Source organism: Pristiophorus japonicus, unplaced genomic scaffold, assembly GCF_044704955.1.
Source record: "Pristiophorus japonicus isolate sPriJap1 unplaced genomic scaffold, sPriJap1.hap1 HAP1_SCAFFOLD_589, whole genome shotgun sequence".
Taxonomy (NCBI): Eukaryota; Metazoa; Chordata; class Chondrichthyes; family Pristiophoridae; genus Pristiophorus; species Pristiophorus japonicus.
In genome coordinates this window covers 172,344-191,902 of record NW_027254498.1, presented here as the reverse complement: position 1 = coordinate 191,902, position 19,559 = coordinate 172,344, and the positions used below count along the sequence as shown (strand labels likewise).

General features: G+C 45.3%; 1 protein-coding gene across 2 annotated transcripts in view; it reads left to right on the top strand.

The window, feature by feature from the left end:
- Positions 1-1,292: 1,292 nt before the first annotated feature.
- Positions 1,293-19,559, top strand: part of LOC139255166 (rho family-interacting cell polarization regulator 1-like) — a 173,328-nt gene continuing 155,061 nt past the window's right edge. The window contains exon 1 of one of the 2 annotated variants that reach the window (XM_070873883.1): positions 1,293-1,569. The gene's annotated coding sequence lies outside the window, so the exon portion shown is untranslated. Of the gene's footprint in view, positions 1,570-2,432; positions 2,519-19,559 lie in introns of those variants that run through there. The other variant, XM_070873884.1, reaches the window with a different exon arrangement.

The following is a 19,559-nucleotide window of genomic DNA, read 5'->3' as shown; positions in this document are numbered from 1 at the left end:
GGTATCATTCTGATGAATCTGCACTGCACCCCCTCCAAGTCCAATATATCCTTCCTGACGTGCAGTGCCCAGAACTGAACCCAGTATTCAAAATGGGGTCCAACCAGAGCTTTATATAACAAACGTAACTCCCATCCCTTTGTATTCCAGCCGCTCCAGATTAAGGTCAACATTCCATTAGCAAATCAATTTTTAAGTTTTACGTAAAGAAAAAGGCATATATTTTGCAAGTTGTAAGTACTGAGTTAATTTAAATTATGGGGTGTATTTGCTTTGAGGTTTCTACTGTACATGGTCCATGCCTCTGAGCCATACAGGAGGGTGGGTATTACTACAGCCCTGTAGACCATGAGTTTGCTGGTAGATTTGAGAGCTGGTCTTCGAACACTTTTCCTCAGGCGGCCGACGGCTGCACTGGCACGCTGGAGATATATCACCAACGATGTCTCTGCAAGATCCTACAAATCTCCTGGGAGGACAGGCGCACCAACATCAGCGTCCTCGCCCAGGCTAACATCCCCAGCATTGAAGCACTGACCACACTCGATCAGCTCCGCTGGGCAGGCCACATCGTTAGCATGCCAGACACGAGACTCCCAAATCAAGCGCTCTACTCGGAACTCGTCCACGGCAAACGAGCCAAAGGAGGGCAGCGGAAACGTTTCAAGGACACTCCCAAAGCCTCCCTGATAAAGTGCGACATCCCCACTGACACCTGCGAGTTCCTGGCCAAAGACCGTCCTAAGTGGAGAAAGTGCATCCGGGAGGGCGCTGAGCACTTCAAGTCTCAACACCAAGAGCATGCAGAAATCAAGCACAGGCAGCGGAAAGAGCGTGCGGCAAACCAGTCCCACCCACCCCTTCCTTCTATGACTATCTGTCCCACCTGTGACAGAGTCTGTGGCTCTCGTATTGGATGGTTCAGCCACCAAGGAACTCACTTCAGGAGTGGAAGCAAGTCTTCCTCGATTCTGAGGGATTGCCTATGATGATGATTTGCTTTCTTTATCACCTCCTCCAAAACAAAGGAAAAGCATTAGTTTGGTGCAGCAATTTTTGCAGTGTTGTTTATCGTGCAGCCTGCTTATTGTTCACTATATGCAATGTGTGACATTTACAGCAGACAGCGGTTTGAACGACTGTAGCCTAGGCTTGCCCGCGGGGGATTGGATGCAAGTCTCTCTCTCTCCAGCAGAAGTGCAGATCCCATAATGAGGCACAGACTGCAATGAGAGGCTTGTTGCTTTTCGCTACTGGTGCCCCTCCCCCTCTGTCAGCTCTTTGCACAACTGGTGGCTCCGGCTCGCCAGCACTGAAGAGAGGGAGAAAAGGAGCAGCAAGTGGAAGAGGAGAATAGGCGAGAAAGCAAACCCGAGGGGAGTCAGCAACGCAGCAGGGCGCCGGCGTCGCTCCAGCCCTTCTCTTTCGGTGTGTGTAAACCCGGACATGTTGCCAATCTGAGTTTCTCCCGTTTCAATCTGCTGCCTGACTACAAGAAACCCTACAAAGCTTTGGATTTACCGGACTGACTGCAGGCAGCTGGACTCTCAGAACCTACATTGTAGCCATGTAAGAACTGCTTCTGCTTTTTATTCCACCAACCCCTCCTCTCTCTCTTTCGCTCTTGAATTTAGCTGAAGATTTCTTTTCTTGGCATCAAATCCCCCGAGGGCGCGTTTCTAAAATGGGTGGAAATGTTACTGTAACGGGACGTTGGGCGGTGAGGCCCGAGGGCTTTTAGCTTTATAAACAGATCTGTAGAAATGGGTTCAAAGGCATCGGATCACAGGAAGGGGGTTAAACAAATCTTGTCATTTGAAGTGATCATTGGGAGTGACTGGAAACCATCTGGGTCCAGCAGCTTTGTGCCTTAGATTAAATCAGCTAAAGCCAGGGGAAACAGTGCTGATATTAATCGTTACATTTAGACTTAGTGCTACTTTGTTTAGATTAAAAACTTTTTTTGGGGAGGGGTGAGAAGGTTATGGGTGTGGGAAAGATGGAGGCGAAGTGCTGGGAATCAGATTCAATACGTGAATTGCCGAGCCCCAGGGACCCCGCAGATCCTGCTATCTGAGCCGCTGTCGCTGGGGGCCGCACAGCACAATGCTGCACCCCGCCTCACAGCTACAGGACATACAACCGACAGCAGCGGCAAATGCAGAAAGGTCCAAGCCCCCGGGAGCACACTGGTCCCCGGGGTGTCTGTGCAGAATGCGGCCGGCGGGGAGAGCCTCTCCCCGGGGACACCCCTCACCCTCACACTCGGCACCCCTCACCCTCACACTCGGCGCCCTGCGCCCTGCACCCTCACCCTCACACTCGCCCCTCCCCTCACAGTCAACCTGCTGCTGTCAGTGCGAACAGCACCGCGGAGAGAGGGAGCACTTTCGGTCTCCTTGCATGTTAAAATTGAAGTGAGGTTCGGGTATTTCCACCTCGAGCTAGAGTTAGGTCCAGGATTGCTGAAGAATCTCTGTCCATTAGACAGTTGGCCAGAGACGATGCACGTTACTAGGTATAAGCGTTCCCACTGCCTGTTGCTCTGCCTTGAGTTACATCGCTTTATCAGACCATTGCACTTGGAAACTATGGGTTCTTCTAAAAGCCCCTTTTCACTGTCCCTCCCCTCCCCTCTTCTCCCCGGGACATTTACCCTCCTCCCTCCGTTTGAACGATAAGGGAATCAAGGGTTGTGGAGAGCGGGAAGGGAAGTGGACTTGGGGCCAAGATCAGATCAGTCATGACCTTATTGAATGGAGGAACAGGCTCGAGGGGTCAAAATGGTTTACTTCTGCTCCTATTTCTTATGTTCCCTCTCCCTCCCCGGCGCGTTTACCTGCCTCCCGCCTCTCACACCCTCCCCGGGGCATTTACCATTTACTCTCCTCTCACCAGTGTATTTTTAATCTTCCTGCCCCTAATTTTCATCTTTCTCCCCCACCCCCACCCATATAGATATGTGTGCTAGCAGGCGAGTGCACTTCGCATGGGTTAAAGCCTTTCAGGATTTGTAGTTAAGTTCATTATTTTCTGCACTGTGGCAGAGGCTGCGGGGACAACAACTCCCACTATGCTGAGCTGCAAATTTGGCTGCATCTATTTACTGTATCTCCATGGTGGAGACTTGGATTGATGAGCCGGCTGGGCTGTGAATTGTTTTGCGTGCCCTATAGTCATGAATTGATTTTCATACTTAATGTAATGTTACTGTAAAGTACTCATATGGACTAAAAAGTAACCTTTTCTAATTGTTAAATTATATATGCCTACAACATATTTCATGAACCATAATACTGTACAGTTGGTGTTGCTGTACTGATGTGATATGTGACAATCTAAAAAGGAAGAGAATGGCTAAAGTAAATGTTGGTCCCTTAGACAATGAGACTGGGGAATTAATAATGGGGAACAGGGAAATAGAGACTTTGAACAAATATTTTGTATCGGTCTTCACAGTAGAAAACACAAAAAACATCCTAATAATGGATAATCAAGGGGCTATAGGGAGGGAGGAACTTAAAACAATCATTATCACTAAAGAAAAAGTACTTGGTAAAATAATGGAACTAAAGGTGTACAAATGCCCTGGACCTTGTGGCTGCAGAGATGGTGGATGCATTGGTTGTAATCTACCAAAAATACCTGGATTCTGGGGAGGTCCCAGCGGATTGGAAAACCACAAAAGTAACGCCCCTATTTAAAAAAAGGAGGCAGACAGAAAGCAGGAAACTATAGACCAGTTAGCCTAACATCTGTCATTGGAAAATTGCTGGAGTCCATTATTAAGGGAACTGTAGCAGGATATTAGGAAAAGCATAATACAGTCAAGCAGAGTTAGCATGGTTTTATGAAAGGGAAATCACGTTTGACAAATTTGCTGGAGTTCTGAGGATGTAACGAGCAGGGTGGATTAGGGGGAACCAGTGGATGTGGTGTATTTGGATTTCCAGAAAACATTCGATAAGGGTGCCGTATAAAAGGTTACTGCACAAGATAAAAGCTCGGGGTTGGGGATAATATACTAGCTTGGATAGCGGATATGCTAACAAACAGAAAACAGAGAGTCGGGATAAATCGGTTATTTTCCAGTTGGCAAACAGTAACTAGTGGGGTGCCACAGGGATCAGTGTTGGGGCCTCAACTATTTACAATCTATATTAATGACTTGGATAAAGGAACCGAGTGCAAGTTTGCTGATGATACAAAGATGGGTGGGAAAGCAAGTTGTGAGGAGGACACAAAAAAATCTTCAAAGGGATATAGACAGACTAAGTGAATTAGCAAACATTTGGCAGATGGAGTATAATGTGGGAAAGTGTGAAGTTATCCGATTTGGTAGGAAAAATAAAAAAGGAAATTATTATTTAAATGGAGATAAATGACAAAAGGCTGCAGTACAGAGGGACCTAGGGGTCCTTGAAACACAAAGTTAGTATGCAGGTACAGCAGATAATCAGGAAGGCAAAAGGAATGTTGGCCTTTATTGCAGGGGGGATGGAATATAAAAGCAGATAAGTCCTGCTGCAACTGTACAGGGTATTGGTGAGGCCACACCTAGAGTACTATCTGTGTACAGTTTTGGTCTCCTTATTTAAGGAAGGATATATTTGCACTGGAGGCAGTTCAGAGAAGATTCACTAGGTTGATTCCTAAGATGAAGGGGTTGACTTATGAGGAAAGGTTGAGTAGGTAACCTATACTTATTGGAGTTAAGAATGTGAGTTGATCTTATTGAAACATATAAGATACTGAGGAGCTCGAAAAGGTAGATGCGGAGGAGATGTTCCCCCTCGTGGGGAATCTAGAACTAGGTGGTATAGTTTCAGAATAAGCTGTTGCCCATTTAAAACTGTGATGAGGAGGAATTTCTTATCTGAGGATTGTAAATCTGTGGAATTCTCTGCCCCTGAGAGCTGTGGAGGCTGGGTTATTGAATATATTTAAGGTGGAGATAGACAGATTTTTGAGTGGTAAGGGAGTGAAGGGTTATGGGGAGCGGGCAGGGAAGTGATCTGAGCCCAAGATCAGATCAGCCATGATCATATTGAATGGCGGAGCAGGCTCAAGGGGTCAAATGACCTATTCCTGTTCCTATTTCTTATTTTCTTAAAAATGCTAATAAGGCCCTCGAACAAGTTGACAACTAAGCAGCTTTGAATTTACATTTGAAATGTCATGGAAAACAAGTATATTTATTACACGATACAGCGAGATTAGTGGGATTTATTTGCAGATAAATCTAAGATTCCAGCTCTTGTATTGCAGGACAACAACCATGTACAAAAATGTCATTTGTGGCAATTTTAGAAATATGAAGAAGCTTGACGATGATGAAGAGATCTGCTTTATTTTATAGGGAAGGGAGATATCTAGGGAGATGCCTCTGAAAATGTTGATCTTTGACTCTGGCATTTTTAGATTCAACTGAATTCTGCTTTCCAAGTCAAAGCTAATTTTATCTCTGGATGGTTAAAAATTAAAAATAAATGAATAGACATCAGTGCAATTTTATAGGGTTCAGTTTCCACCCCCCTGCCCCCTCCCCCCCCCCCCCAATTGGGAGTTTAACCCGAGACACAGGGTTGATTTCTGAAATTAAACCATTTACAACACATGCCCATAATAAATCCAGTCAGTTTAAGATGCCTGCCAGACGCCAGAGAGACTCAAAATGGCAACGGATTGCATTATTAATGTGGCAAGATTTCCATGCCATCTTCCTACAGAGGTGGCAGCAATCATTAAATGCATTAATACAACATAGCAAATGTTATTTTTTTTCAATCCTGAATTTTGGCTCGGTAATTCTGATATCAGCATAGTGGAGGTGAATGTATTCATCTTTGTTTCGATTGTGCCTTTGCCAAGGACTGAAATCGAGCACAAATCATTCAGTTGTGATGTATTTTAGAACTATGTATAAAAGTTACTTCAATTTACCTCAGATGGAATGGCTCTAAATAATTCAAGAACTTTGGATGATAGTGTCTCTGCACTGATTTTGATCACAAAGGCAGACATCACGGATATAACCTAATGCAGATTGGATCGTTGAGACAGGACGTTCACTTCTGTGCGACCAATTATCTGGTAGCCCCTTCCCCATCGATCATATATGCTTCTTCTGGTCTCCAACATTATTCTGATTAGAAATTGTTCATTGTGTACAGAGGAATCGGCCAACTATTCTACATATCATTGTGAAAATGTTCTGACGGGTTTGTGAAGCTTGAAGCTCTCTCAGAACGTAATTGATATTTTCATTTTAAAATACTTCGCAAAATCAATTAAGCAATCAGTATGACTTGACTTAGTAAAGTTGCCATATATAAGCCTTAGTACCATATTAACCAGTAGATGTGATCTAGGACCAGATTGCAATCTTAAAGCAACCTGAAAAAATGTAAATGAAAATTATTTAGCATGAATTGGGGGAAAAAAGGCCAGATAGAGTCTCATCTTTGTCAAATTTCCCTTGAATCCTCCCCCCTCCCTCCCCATGTCAGTTCTCTGCCCCATCACCAATTTTTAAAAGATATGTCGCTAATCTCTTTGCTTGGTCACCTACCCACTGTAGCCTATCTGGTTCTTTCACCAGAAGAGGAGAAGAAAAAGGCAATATATATTTTTTAAGGGACTCCAATCCTATCTTGCAGTGCTGCAGCGAGTAATTGGTTGTAGAGTGCAGGATTTTGCAGTTTAAATGCAGGTAGCTTGGATCCGGCTGTGCGCTGATTTTTGAAGTGCCAAAGCGGACACGGAGTCCAAACGCTGTTGACGTAAATCATGAAAGTTGACATGTCTGAGCTTGTTATCCAAAATTTATTGCTGCATTTTGGAGCCAGCTGTGAGCCCAGTTTAGCTTACCACCGTAGTACATTTTGTTTGGTCATCCTTTTTGGTGATTGGGTGAATAATTTAGTTCTGTGTTCACAATATCTCCAGAGGCTATGTAATAGATAACCCGCACCTCCCCCCCAATAATTTTAAGATACAAACTAAATAGCCCAGTTCATGATCACATTTTAGATATCTGGTTACATCCCTTGCAGTCTGGCCTGAATCTCATCTAGAAGTGCTGTTGCCAAAATAGGGCAGGAAAATTGGAGATCAAGAAATTATGCTGTATCATTTAAACTTAACACCTTGGGCATTACTGTTTTATATTTTCTGACCTGTTTCTGCGGCATGAGCCACTAGGGCTTTGCAGGCCAGTTAGCTGGGGCGTGTGGGCTGCTGTTTGGACACTTTTTGCACTAAGCCGATCAAAAAACTTCAATTGAAACTTTTGCAGGTCGAGTCTACTTATTTGTGGACCCCTCTTCTAGAACGTGTTTCATCTGATATTATCCAATCATATTGTAACTGAGAGACAATGATGAGACAGTAACAGTAGTTAATTTAAGATTGCTTAAGCTGAGGTTGTAAGATTAGAAAAAATTGTTTGGATGCAATTTAAAAAGTTATCAGTCTGAAATATTAAGTTGCAAAGATTTATTCTTGGGCCACTTCAAATTGTTGATCATTTTTCAAAATTGTTAGCTCTTAAACTTAGCAATAGTCTCAAACTGACCAAAATAATCGACAAACTGACAAATATTTTCAGCTGCAATTTTAATTCTGAAATTAAGTTGCAGCTCATGATAGTGTTGAGATGGTCTGCACAACGTAGATACTTTATGAAAAGGTGGTGACGTAATACTGCTGAGGTAGACTTTTGTAAATTGAAGTGAGTGTATATTGTGTACCATTTTGTTTTTTGATGCTTCACTGTATTGAACAGATGTGAAACAGCAAGGATGACGTGCACTTTTAAATCAATCTATTGTGGATTTGCTTGATAGGTTTATAGATCTCTGATTAAGCATTCTGCAATTTGGTCTGCATCTTATCAGTGATAGTGTTGCCAAAGCAGCTCAGAAGTGGTGTTGCCAAAACAGTGCCGTGAAATTGGAGACCAAAAATTGTAACACATTTTCATTTTATCACAACATAATCTTTGGTCGGTGATCTGTCATTTTCCTGAGAGTTCTTAAATTGTGTCTTTTAAAGGAGTGGCTGGTTAGTGGCTAATTTAAAAATAGTAGACCCATAGTGTTTGTAGCACCATTGCATGCAGTGAATTTCAGTCAATATGTGCAGGTAAAAAGAAAACCCTCTTAATGAAGACCGGCTCTCACTGGAGGCAGTATAGTTAATAGGAGGGGATGAGGAAAGCTGCTTGAAAAGTAATAGTAAAAATCATGCTCAGTATTCATAAATGTAAAATGTTTTGATTTAAAAAAAAACCCTGAGATTTTAAATTCTTTGTTTCTCTGTTTTGCTTTTCTTTGTCCCCCTTTTAATGTCTCTTTGTTCTGTATAATAATGGTCTTCAGGTAAGCACAGTATACTGTTTAGTATAATGTGGTGGTGATATTGTGCAATATTCATGATAGCCTTGCACAGTACACAACTTAAGACTGACTTTGTTCTCGACTATTTTCTGTGCTTGATTTATTTTTGTCTGGAGGTGGCGGTAGAAATAGAGATTGTTTGGATTAAGTCAGCATTCCTGGTGAAAAAGATACACCATCACTTAAAAAATAACACTGATGGGCAGGCACAGCCTTTTAAAACCTTGCTACAGGTACTCTGTCTATAACCTCAGTATCTGGGACAGTTTAAAATGTTTTGACTATGAAATTAGGATGAACAGTAAACTTAAGTCATGTTCTGCAACATCAGGGTTGGCACTCCTATTTCACTTCTGACTGACTTAATGAATTTTGCATTGTGATGTTGGACATGAAAGATTTGCTGTGAACATTTGATGGTATCATTGCATTAAACCATGGCTCAATCTCTTTTTGTGGGTCCCCACTGCTGTCTCTCTGCTACCATTTTGGGTTTGCTTGAGTGAGCAGTACTCCCAGCCACAGGCTTCTCTAGAGCTGTACACGTACAATGTACACAATAATGCAAAATCAACAAACAATCCGATTTTTAAAATGAGAGCAAATTCCAACCCTAGAATCAAAGAGCCCAAAATTGCCTTGGGGTTGCTCTGTTTTTTTGGAGCAACTTGATTTTTCTGGAGTATTTTAAAAATCCCCATTTTGCACATTCAATTTGCGCCAGTGTAAGTGAATTAGTTAGGATTTTTTTAGTTTAGTTTTGTTCAAAAGTGGGCGTTACCAGCCACCTACGCCCATTTTGGCCATTTAAGCCAGTTTGGACAGCTAATAGTTGCTCCAAAGTAACTTAGGCCAGCGTATGTGGTCACTTGTGGCCGCACAGAAAACCCTTGTGGAGAGTTAAGAAATCAGCGCAGGTAGATACTTAATGACACGACTAAGGAATGTGAATAGGATTAAACAGCTGTACAGGCCTGACATACTTCGCAAAGTTAATTTAATATACAACAGAAGCATTCATGGAAGCTTAAACTACAAAAATAAAAGAAGTAAAGAGACACATTTTTTCAAAATATCCAAATAAAAAATAGAAGCACCTCCTGCTCATAGGAAAGTATTTTCATCAACAGGGTTAAGAAAAGACTTGAGTAAGCTCATTAAAATTACTGGCTACACAGTTATCAGCCCCCCCATCAAAACTTTCCTCTCTCTCTCTCCTTCCCCCCCCCCATCAAAACTCTCCTCTCTCCTCCTTCCCCCCCCCCCCACCCGATCAAAACTCTTTCTCCCCCCCCCGGTCACCGCCCACCCGATCAAAAGTCTCCCCGCACCAACCTGTTTCTTGTAGCCTCAGCGCGGGAAGGCAGTGGGCCAGCCTGTGCAGCAGGGGTGGGATGCATCTGGTCCCATGTTGCAGCACGCATCATCATCATGGGAGGAACTACTGTGCCTGTGCGAACGCTCTACTGTGCATGCGGACAACTGCCAGCACTCTTTTAGGCGCAGGGCCCTAGCTCCACCCCCCAATGGACTCTCCACGGCGCGCCAAGCTCCTGGAGAGTCGACAGGCGGGCCAGAATTCGGGGACATCTTTTTGCCGCCGTTTCGATCCTAGGAAGTTGACACATCTCACGTGAGTGCGCCGAAAAAATGGGTGGGCCAAATTTGGGCCCATGGATCTGTGCGTGTAAATCTTCAACTAAATAGTCAGCATTGCTGTTGGGTGAGGGGGATATTAGGCTTGATGGGCAGAGAGGAAGTCATTGGGTACTTTTTTTTTTACTGTCTCTGGATGTCTCTAGCTTGCATTGTAAAGTTATTTATAGGCACAGTTTGATGTACCTAGTGACAGGAAATCGATACTTTGCTTAATTTTTCACTGGCAATTTGAAATGAATCAGAAGATTACATTGTGTTGGACTTGATTTATAACCTCCTATGACTCGCTAAAATAAGTGTACCATTGTCTGCTGTATAGCAGCAGAATATTTGAGCCTTTTTGAAACAGTATTACTTTATGAGGAAGCTGTTGTGAACGTGCCAAAAACGCAGTCATTTGCACAATGTATATTTTAATACTGTTGTAGATAATTACAGAATTTGCTTTGAGACTTGGAGTATGTTGAAAGGTGGGTCCTGTTCTATCTAGGATAGTGTTGCTTGTGCCCTGCATGCAAAGTATGACACTTCTAGTTAAATGCAGCCAGCATTTACCATCCAGTGTGTAAGTTGTTATCATTCAGTAAATTACAGATGTGCACATGTTGCTTTAATAGTACAGTACCTGTATTGTTTTTGTTAACTGTTTGCAGTGTGTATTTGTTCTGATGAGGTCATTTTGATTGCTTTGGCAATAGTTGAGCAAAATACCTCGTCAGCCTGAGCTGGGTCCAGATAATGGACAGGAGGTGTGTGCCTTTAAAGAGTAGAAAAAAATAAGTCTTCCAGTTATATAGCGCCTTTCACTGCCTCAGGACATCTTAAATGCCTTAAAGCCAATGAAGTACTTTTGGAGTGTAGTCACTGTTGTAATGTAGAAAAACGCAGTAGCAAAATTGCGCCCAGCAAGCGCGCTCAAACAGCAGTGTGGTAATGACTAGATAATCTGTTTGTCATGTTGGTTGATAGATAAATATTGGCCAGGATACTGGGGAGAACTCCCCTGCTTTTCATTGAAATAATGCTGTGGGATATTTAATCCCACCTGAGAGGGCAGACGGGGCCTCAGTTTAAAATCTCATCCAAAAGGTGGCACCACCGACAATGCAGAGCTCCCTCAGTACTGCACTGGAGTGTCAGCCTGGATTTTGATCAATTAGGGCAGATCTGAAAAGAAAACTATGGAGTGGGACTTGAACCCACAACGTTCTGACTCTGAGGCGAGAGTGCTAACCACTGAAACACAGCTGATACCCAAGAGTGTAGAATCATTTGAACTTTTTCTATCTTCGCTATGCCACCAGTTGGCATGAGCTGGGCCTAGATAGTGGAAAGGAACTGTGTGCCTTAAAGTCATGTGAGTGGGCCGAGTTGACTGAATCGCATGTTCCCAACTTGACTTTATGCTTCAACATCAGCTTTGCAAGTTTCTGATCTTAGGTTGGTGTTTATTGAAAGGGTCATGAAAGTGTTTTTGAACTGCTTACACTCTCATAGCTTTCTTTTCAGATCTGCCCTAATTGATCAGTACGATATGTATTCGACCCATCTATACAACAGAAAGCTGCATTCGCTTTGGATTCAGTGGCACTAGATGCAGTTTCTCAAGTGTTTTACCTGAAGCTCTGATTAATTGAAGTTTGTGTACTGGGTGGTGTTGGATTACCCCATGTACTGCAAATTGTACTTTGGGGAGAAAAGGGGACCAAATATTAAAACTGAGCTTTCGGTTTTAAATACTGGAAAGTGTGTAATCGAACAGCCCTTGCATTTATGTGGCCATTTGTCACATCAAATGTCTCAACATTTCACGCAGTGGTTGAAGTGTTGTGATAGCTGTTGAGCTAAATGAAAGCATTCTTTTCTCCCCAGTTTAAAAAAACTTGGTTGTTCGACCATGTTTTGCCACCATGCTGGCACTATGCATGATTTCAAGGGGAGGGAATTGCTGAAGTGCTCAGTGACCATACTGAACATCTTGTGTGCCTATGTACTAAATGCACCCTGAGTTTATAAGGTGCAATTGTCCATTGGTATCGATTTACTGTATCAGCAGTTTATCAACAGTTTTTTAACATATGTGCAATTGACTGTATTTGAGTGGCATGTAGAGATGCATGTTATAGAAGCTGAACTGCCAGTGTCTTGAAAATGTTGATCCAATGTTTTTCAATTATAGAAGATTAAGGGGTGATCTAATTGAGGTGTTTAAGATGATTAAAAGATTTGATAGGATAGACAGGTTTGGTGGGGGTGTCGTCATCATCATAGGCAGTCCCTCGGAATCGAGGAAGACTTGCTTCCACTCAAAAAAAAAAAAAAAAATGAGTCCTTAGGTGGCTGAACAGTCCAATACGAGAGCCACAGACTCTGTCACTGGTGGGATAGATAGTCGTTGAGGGGTGGGTGGGACTGGTTCGCCACACGCTCTTTCCACTGTCTGCGCTTGATTTCTGCATGCTTTCGGCGTTGAGACTCGAGGTGCTCAGCGCCCTCTCGGATGCACTTCCTCCACTTAGTGTGGTCTTGGGTCAGGAACTCCCAGATATCAGTGTGGATGTTGCACTTTATCAGGGAGACTTTGAGGGTGTCCTTGTAGTGTTTCCGCTGCCCACCTTTGGCTCATTTGCCATGAAGGAGCTCTGAGTACAGCAGTTGCTCTGGGAGTCTCATGTCTGGCATGCGGACTATGTGGCCTGCCCAGCGGAGCTGATCGAGTGTGGTCAGTGCTTCAATGCTGGGGATGTTAGCCTGAGTGAGGACACTGATGTTGGTGCGCCTGTCCTCCCAGGGGATTTGTAGGATCTTGCGGAGACATCTTTGGTGATATTTCTCCAGCAACTTGGTGTCTACTGTACATGGTCCATGTCTCTGAGCCATACAGGAGGGTAGGTATTACTACAGCCCTGTAGACCATGAGCTTGGTGGCAGTTTGGAGGGCCTGGTCTTCAAACACTCTTTTCCTCAGGCGGCCGAAGGCTGCACTGGCGCACTGGAGTCGGTGTTGAATCTCATTGTTGATGCCTGCTCTTGTTGATGGGTGGCTCCCGAGATATGGGAATTGGTCCACGGTATCCAGGGCCGCGCCGTGGATCTTGATGACTGGGGCGCAGTGCTGTGTGGTGAGGACAGGCTGGTGGAGGACCTTTGTCTTACGGATGTTTAGCGTAAGGCCAATGCTTTCCTACGCCTCAGTAAATACGTCAACTATGTCCTGGAGTGCGGCCTTTGTATGTGCGCAGACATGGGCGTCGTCTGCATACTGTAGCTCGACGACAGAGGTTGGGGTGGTCTTGGATCTAGTCTGGAGACGGCGTAGGTTGAACAGGTTCCCACTGGTTTTGTAGTTTAGTTCCACTCCAGCGGGGAGCTTGTTGACTGTGAGGTGGAGCATGGCGGCGAGAAAGATTGAGAAGAGGGTTGCGGCAATGACGCAGTCCTGTTTGACCCCAGTCCGGACTTGAATTGGGTCTGTGATGGATCCGTTGATTAGGGTCACGGCCTGCATGTCATTGTGGAGCAGGCGGAGGATGGTGACGAACTTTTGGAGGCATCCGAAACGAAGGAGGACGCTCCATAGACTCTCGCGGTTGACAAAGGCCATGTATAAGGGCTGGCGCTGTTCTCTGCATTTCTCCTGTAGCTGTCGCGCTGCAAAAATCATGTCCGTTGTGCCCCGTAGGGGACGAAATCCGCACTGTGACTCTGGGAGGAGCTCCTTGGCCACAGGGAGAAGACGGTTGAGGAGGACTCTCGCGACAACTTTCCCAGTGGCTGATAGCAGGGAGATTCCTCTGTCGTTGCCGCAGTCAGACTTGTCCCCTTTTTTAAAGATGGTCATGAATACTGCATCTCTGAGATCCCCCGGCATGCTCTCCTCCCTCCAGATGATAGAAATGAGGTTGTGTATTCGTGCCAGCAGTGCCTCTCCGCCATACTTCAATGCCTCAGCAGGGATTCCGTCTGCACCCGTAGCCTTGTTGTTTTTGAGCTGTCTTATGGCTTTTTCTACCTCGTGCAGTGTTGGGGTCTCACTGAGGTGGTACCGCGTCGCATGCTGCGGGATGGAGTCGAGAACACTCGAGTCAAAGGCAGAGTCTTGATTGAGGAGATCTTCGAAGTTTTCCTTCCAGTGGGACCTGACTGCCTTGATGTTCTTAATGAGTGTCTCCCCGTTCTTGGCCAGCAGTGGGGTAGGGCCTTGGGTGTTTGGCCCGTAGGTGACCTTGACAGCGATGAAGAATCCTCGCACATCATGGTTGTCGGCCAGCTGCTGTATCTCCTGTGCTTTCTTCATCCACCACCTGTTCTTTAGGTCCCGGGTTTTTTGTTGGACCTCAGCCTTGAACCATCTGTAATGCTGTTTTGCTGCTCCCGCATTGGGTGGTTGTTTTAAGGCTCAAACGCCCTGCACTTGCGATCTATTAGCTCTTGGATCTCCTGATCATTCTCATCAAACCAGTCCTGGTGCTTCCTGGTTGAGTAACCGAGTGTCTCTTTGCAGGCACTAGTTATGGAGGCCTGGAGGGCAGACCAAGCGCTGTGGGCATTCTGCGTCTCGGGGTTGTCAAGACACGCCAGGTTAGTTGTGAGGTGCTGGCTGTATAGGGCTCTCTTAGCTGGATCCTTAAGTGCTCCGGCATTGCCATTTTTGCAGCACTGCTTCTGCTGCCCCCTCCACTTTGGGGCTATGTTGATGTCAATGATGGATCGGATTAGGCGGTGGTCCGTCCAGCAGTCGTCGGCTCCTGTCATGGCGCAGGTGATGCGCACATCCTTGCGATCCCTGGCTCGTACGATGACCTAGTCAAGCAGGTGCCAGTGCTTGGAGCGAGGGTGTTGCCACGATGCCTTGTATTTGTCCCTCTGGCGGAACAAGGTGTTGGTGATGACAAGTTCGTGCTCTAGACATTTTGTCAGGAGTAGGGTACTGCTGGAGTTGGCTTTCCCTACCCCCTCTCTGCCAATCACGCCCTCCCCAGAGGTCTGTGTTCTTGCCAACCCTGGCATTGAAGTCACCGAGGAGGATCAGTTTGTCGTCTGCAGGGACGCAGGCCAGGGATTTTTCAAGGTTGGCGTAAAAACCCTCTTTGGCCTCATCGGTTGCATCAAGCGTATGCACTGATGACTGTGGCGCACTGGTTCCGGGATGGGGTGAGTCGAAGAGTCATGAGGCGTTTGTTAGCCATGCAGGAGGAATCTTTGAGGCGGTCAACCAGCCCGTTTTTGATGGCGAAGCTGACTCCGTGGAGGCAGCGTTGTTCTTCTGGTTTCCCTTTCCAGAAGAAGGTGTAACCTCCACCTTGTTCCTTGAGCTGGCCTTCCTCTGCTCGCCGGGTCTCGCTTAGGGTGGGGATGTCAATATCGAAGCGTCTAAGTTCCCGGGCAACTATGGCGGTGCGGCGTTCCGGTCTGTCGCTGTTGAAGTTGTCTATGAGAGTCCTGACGTTCCAGGTCCCGAACTTCATGTTAACAGAGTGGAAGATGCCTGTGCATCAGTTCTTTTAATGTGGGGTGGTCGTTGCCCACCGGCTACCACACGGGCTTAGCTGAGCAAGGTCTTGGTCCAGTGGCAAGGGGATCCAAGACAACTGGCGACCAGGCACTGCTATATGGGCCTAGTTGCCTGCGGCGAGATGTTGGCCGCAGGCTTGGCGCTGGGGAGCGCCCTTGATGGTAGGTGGCCCGAGACCTGGTTGGGGGCAGGCATTAGGAGTGTCCAGAACAAAGGGACATAACCTTAAAGATTTAGAGTTTGGCCGTTCAGGGGTGATGTCAGAAAGCACCTCTTCACACACAGGCTAGTGGACTTCTGGAACTCTTCCCCCACAAAAAGTTGTTGAGACTAGGTCAATGAAAATTTAAAAATTGACGTGGATAGATTTTTGTTAGGTAAGGGTATTAAGGAATATGGAACCAAGGCGGATAAATGGAGTTAAGATACAGATTAGCCCTAATAATTGAATGGTGGAATAGGCTCCAGGGGCTGAATGGACAACTCCTGTTCCTAAATATCTTGTCTAGGGGTGCCATGCTGTGTGGACAATGGTTCATTCTTTACCTTAAACCATTTCAATAATTCTCCACATGATGAGCTCCTCAAACTCCTGCATTGTAGAGAGAAGGCAAACCAATATGTGAACCTCTTGTGCCAGTGGGAGAGCTGACAGATACACACGGATTCACTGCCCAACCTCCTGATTGGGGCGGTGGCGGGTGTGTGCGCTTTTCACTTAGTTTGGTTTCAGTATTACTGACTCACACTTGTTGGATTGTCATGCTCCCTCCCACAAGCCCCCAGCACCACTACAAATAAAGTGTGATTGTGTGCTACAAAGTTGTGGAAATTGGAGATGGGACATGTTTGTCTTTTTGCCTGTGCTGGAGGTAGTAAACTGTGCCAGAGTATATTTGGTGTAATTTACACATTGCTCTCCAATCTCACTTCTTTGTGTTGAGTTAAGCAGGAAAGCAGATTAAAATGAAAACAATAGCACTTCAGTATATAAACTGATGATTAATGCATGAAACCATCATATCTATGCAAATGGTTTTCAAATCCTTGTGCCTGCAGTGAGTTTATAGCCGAATGGCGAAGTGGAAATGTACAGGATCACATTTACTGCAGAACATTTGTTTCATGGTGGTGATTTGAACAGTTTATAACAATCAGAGGTGCTCTTTGAGTTTAAAACCAAATTCATTATCTGTGTGCAAATGTATGTTTGGTGGCAAATCTAAATTGAATGTCCATAATTTAAATATGTCCCTGTGCTGCAGCCATGCTTCACGTGGCCCCCTCTGGGGGAAAAAAAACTTAAAAGTGGAGAGACTTAAAAATCTCCACATTCTGCAAGTGAGGTCCGTTCAATGAGAGACAACTGAACTTCGCAAGTCATTGGTTCTCTCGTGATGTCTTGGGGTTCCTTTGGAAAATGGGAAACTGACCAGGGAGGCATATCTCTGAAAAAAAATTTGAAAAAATAAAGTTTGTAAAAATGCATCTTTTTAAAAATGGGACATGTATACTTTGGTGCCAGAATCTCATGCTGGACCATCTTAACTCTTTGTAACAACTAACTTGCAGTTTTGGATTTCAATTTCCCATGTGGTACCTCTCTCTATAGAAGGTACACGGCACCTCAGTTCCTATCCGAGTGCTGCTTGATCTCCCTTGTTTGTGGGTGTTGTATTTCAGATTTGGTTGTGATAGTGCAGTAATCCTGTCCCAATGGTGTCCATGGATATTAATGCATAAAGAGGTCTGACTGGCTTTGTGATGATTCTATGCTACTTCTGGTGATCAGTCACAAAAACAAAGGGTTTTTGAAACGGTGTTTACCATTGCTAATTGATGAAGTTCTCAAATCTAATTGTTTCCTTGTGTGGCTATGCCAGACAAAGTCAGTCAGTGGATGATTCACTCCCTTAAAACATTTGATGGTCATTCTCATTTAAGGGCATATGCAGCGTGGCTGTGCTGCTGGAGTGGAGCTTCACTGGACACGAGTGTGAGTTGGAGATCGGGCTATAACACTATAGTACCATTTATTTATCTGATCCACACACCTGCTCTAGGAGTGCAACTTTGCTGAATTTATCCTTTAATTTCAGCGTTTATTTGTTCAACTATTACTATCGTTGCCAAAGGAGGTCAGAGAAGAGGGACATTGTCTGAGGTCAACTACCTGCCCCTACCCCACCTTTCATGGTTAAAGTTAGCTCCTTGCTGTCGTCATCATAGGCAGTCCCTCGGAATCGAAGAATACTTGCTTCCACTCTAAAAATGAGTCCTTAGGTGGCTGAACAGTCCAATACAAGAACCACAGTCCCTGTCGCAGGTGGGACAGATAATCGTTGAGAGTAAGGGAGGGTGGGACAGATTTGCCACACGCTCCTGCTGCCTGCGCTTGATTTCTGCACGCTCTCGGCGATGAGACTCAAGGTGCTCAGCGCCCTCCCAGATGCACTTCCTCCACTTAGGGCGGTCTTTGGCCAGGGACTCCCAGGTGTCAGTGGGGCTGTTGCACTTTATCAGGGAGGCTTTGAGGGTGTCCTTGTAATGTTTCCTCTGCCCATCTTTGGCTCATTTGCCGTGAAGCAGTTCCGAGTAGAGCATTTGCTTTGGGAGTCTCGTGTCTGGCATGCGAACATTGTGGCCTGCCCAGCGGAGCTGATCAGGTGTGGTCAGTGCTTGAATGCTGGCGATGTTGGCCTGGTCGAGGATGCTCATGTTGGTGCATCTGTCCTCCCAGGGGATTTGTAGGATCTTGCGGAGACATCGTTGGTGATATTTCTCCAGCAACTTGAGGTGTCTACTGTACATGGTCCATGTCTCCGAGCCATACAGGAGGGCGGGTATTACTACAGCCCTGTAGACCATGAGCTTGGTGGCAGATTTGAGGGCCTGGTCTTCAAACACTCTTTTCATCAGGCGACCGAAGGCTGCACTGCCGCACTGAAGACAGTGTTGAATCTCGTCGTCAATGTTTGCTCTTGTTGATAAGAGGCTCCCGAGGTATGGGAAATGGTCCAGGTTGTCCAGGGTCGCGCCGTGGATCTTGATGACTGGGGGACAGTGCTGTGCGGCGAGGACCGATGTTCAGCGTAAGGCCTGTGCTTTGTATGCCTCAGTAAATACATCGTTGGTGGTATTTCTCCCCAGTGCTCGCTGACGGACAGTGGCTCCCTGTCTGGCAACACCTTGATTTTTAAAATGTTCATCCTTGCCTTTCCCTATCTTTGTAACCTCCTCCAGCCACACAACCCTACGAGAACTCTGGAGTTCCTCCAACTCTGGCCTCTTGCACATCCCCAATTTTCATTGGCAGTTGTGCCTTCTGCTGCCTAGGCCCTAAGCACTGGAAGACCTATCCGCCTCTCTGTCTCTCTCCTCCTAAGTTTCTCCGACAAACCTACCTCTTTGACCTATCTGTCCTAATATCACCTTAAGTGGCTTGATGTCAAATTTTGTCTGATAACGTCCCTGTGAAGTGCCTTGGGATGTTTTTTTACTATGTTAAAGGTGCTATATAAATACAAGTTGGTGTGCACGTTGAATGCCTCTGGTCCTGCGCACGTTGAAACCATGACATTGACGAGCAGCTTCTGCTTGTTCTTCACAGTGTAGCTGCCAAGTTTGTTTTTAAACAGAATTTTTTACGAGCAAGCAATGCCGGAACGATGCAGGAAAGAGAAAAGAATGCGGTACCTTGTGCTGTATTTTGGGCTGGAACAACTTGATGGAGGAGAAAAGTCTATTTGTAACTTTAAACCAATAGTTCCAAACTGGCAGATGGTATGCAATTCAGAAATAACCCCTCTCGCAGAGTTTGGCTGCACAGCCCTATATTTTCACACTGACTAAAATATTTCAGAACAGAGGTACAACCATGTTAATACAGGGTTACCCTTTCGAAAAAGAACACCTTTGTAGCCAATTGTAATTTAAATGTACCTTTGCAAACTGCATGTTTGGTGAGGTGGGGTTGGGGTGTGGGG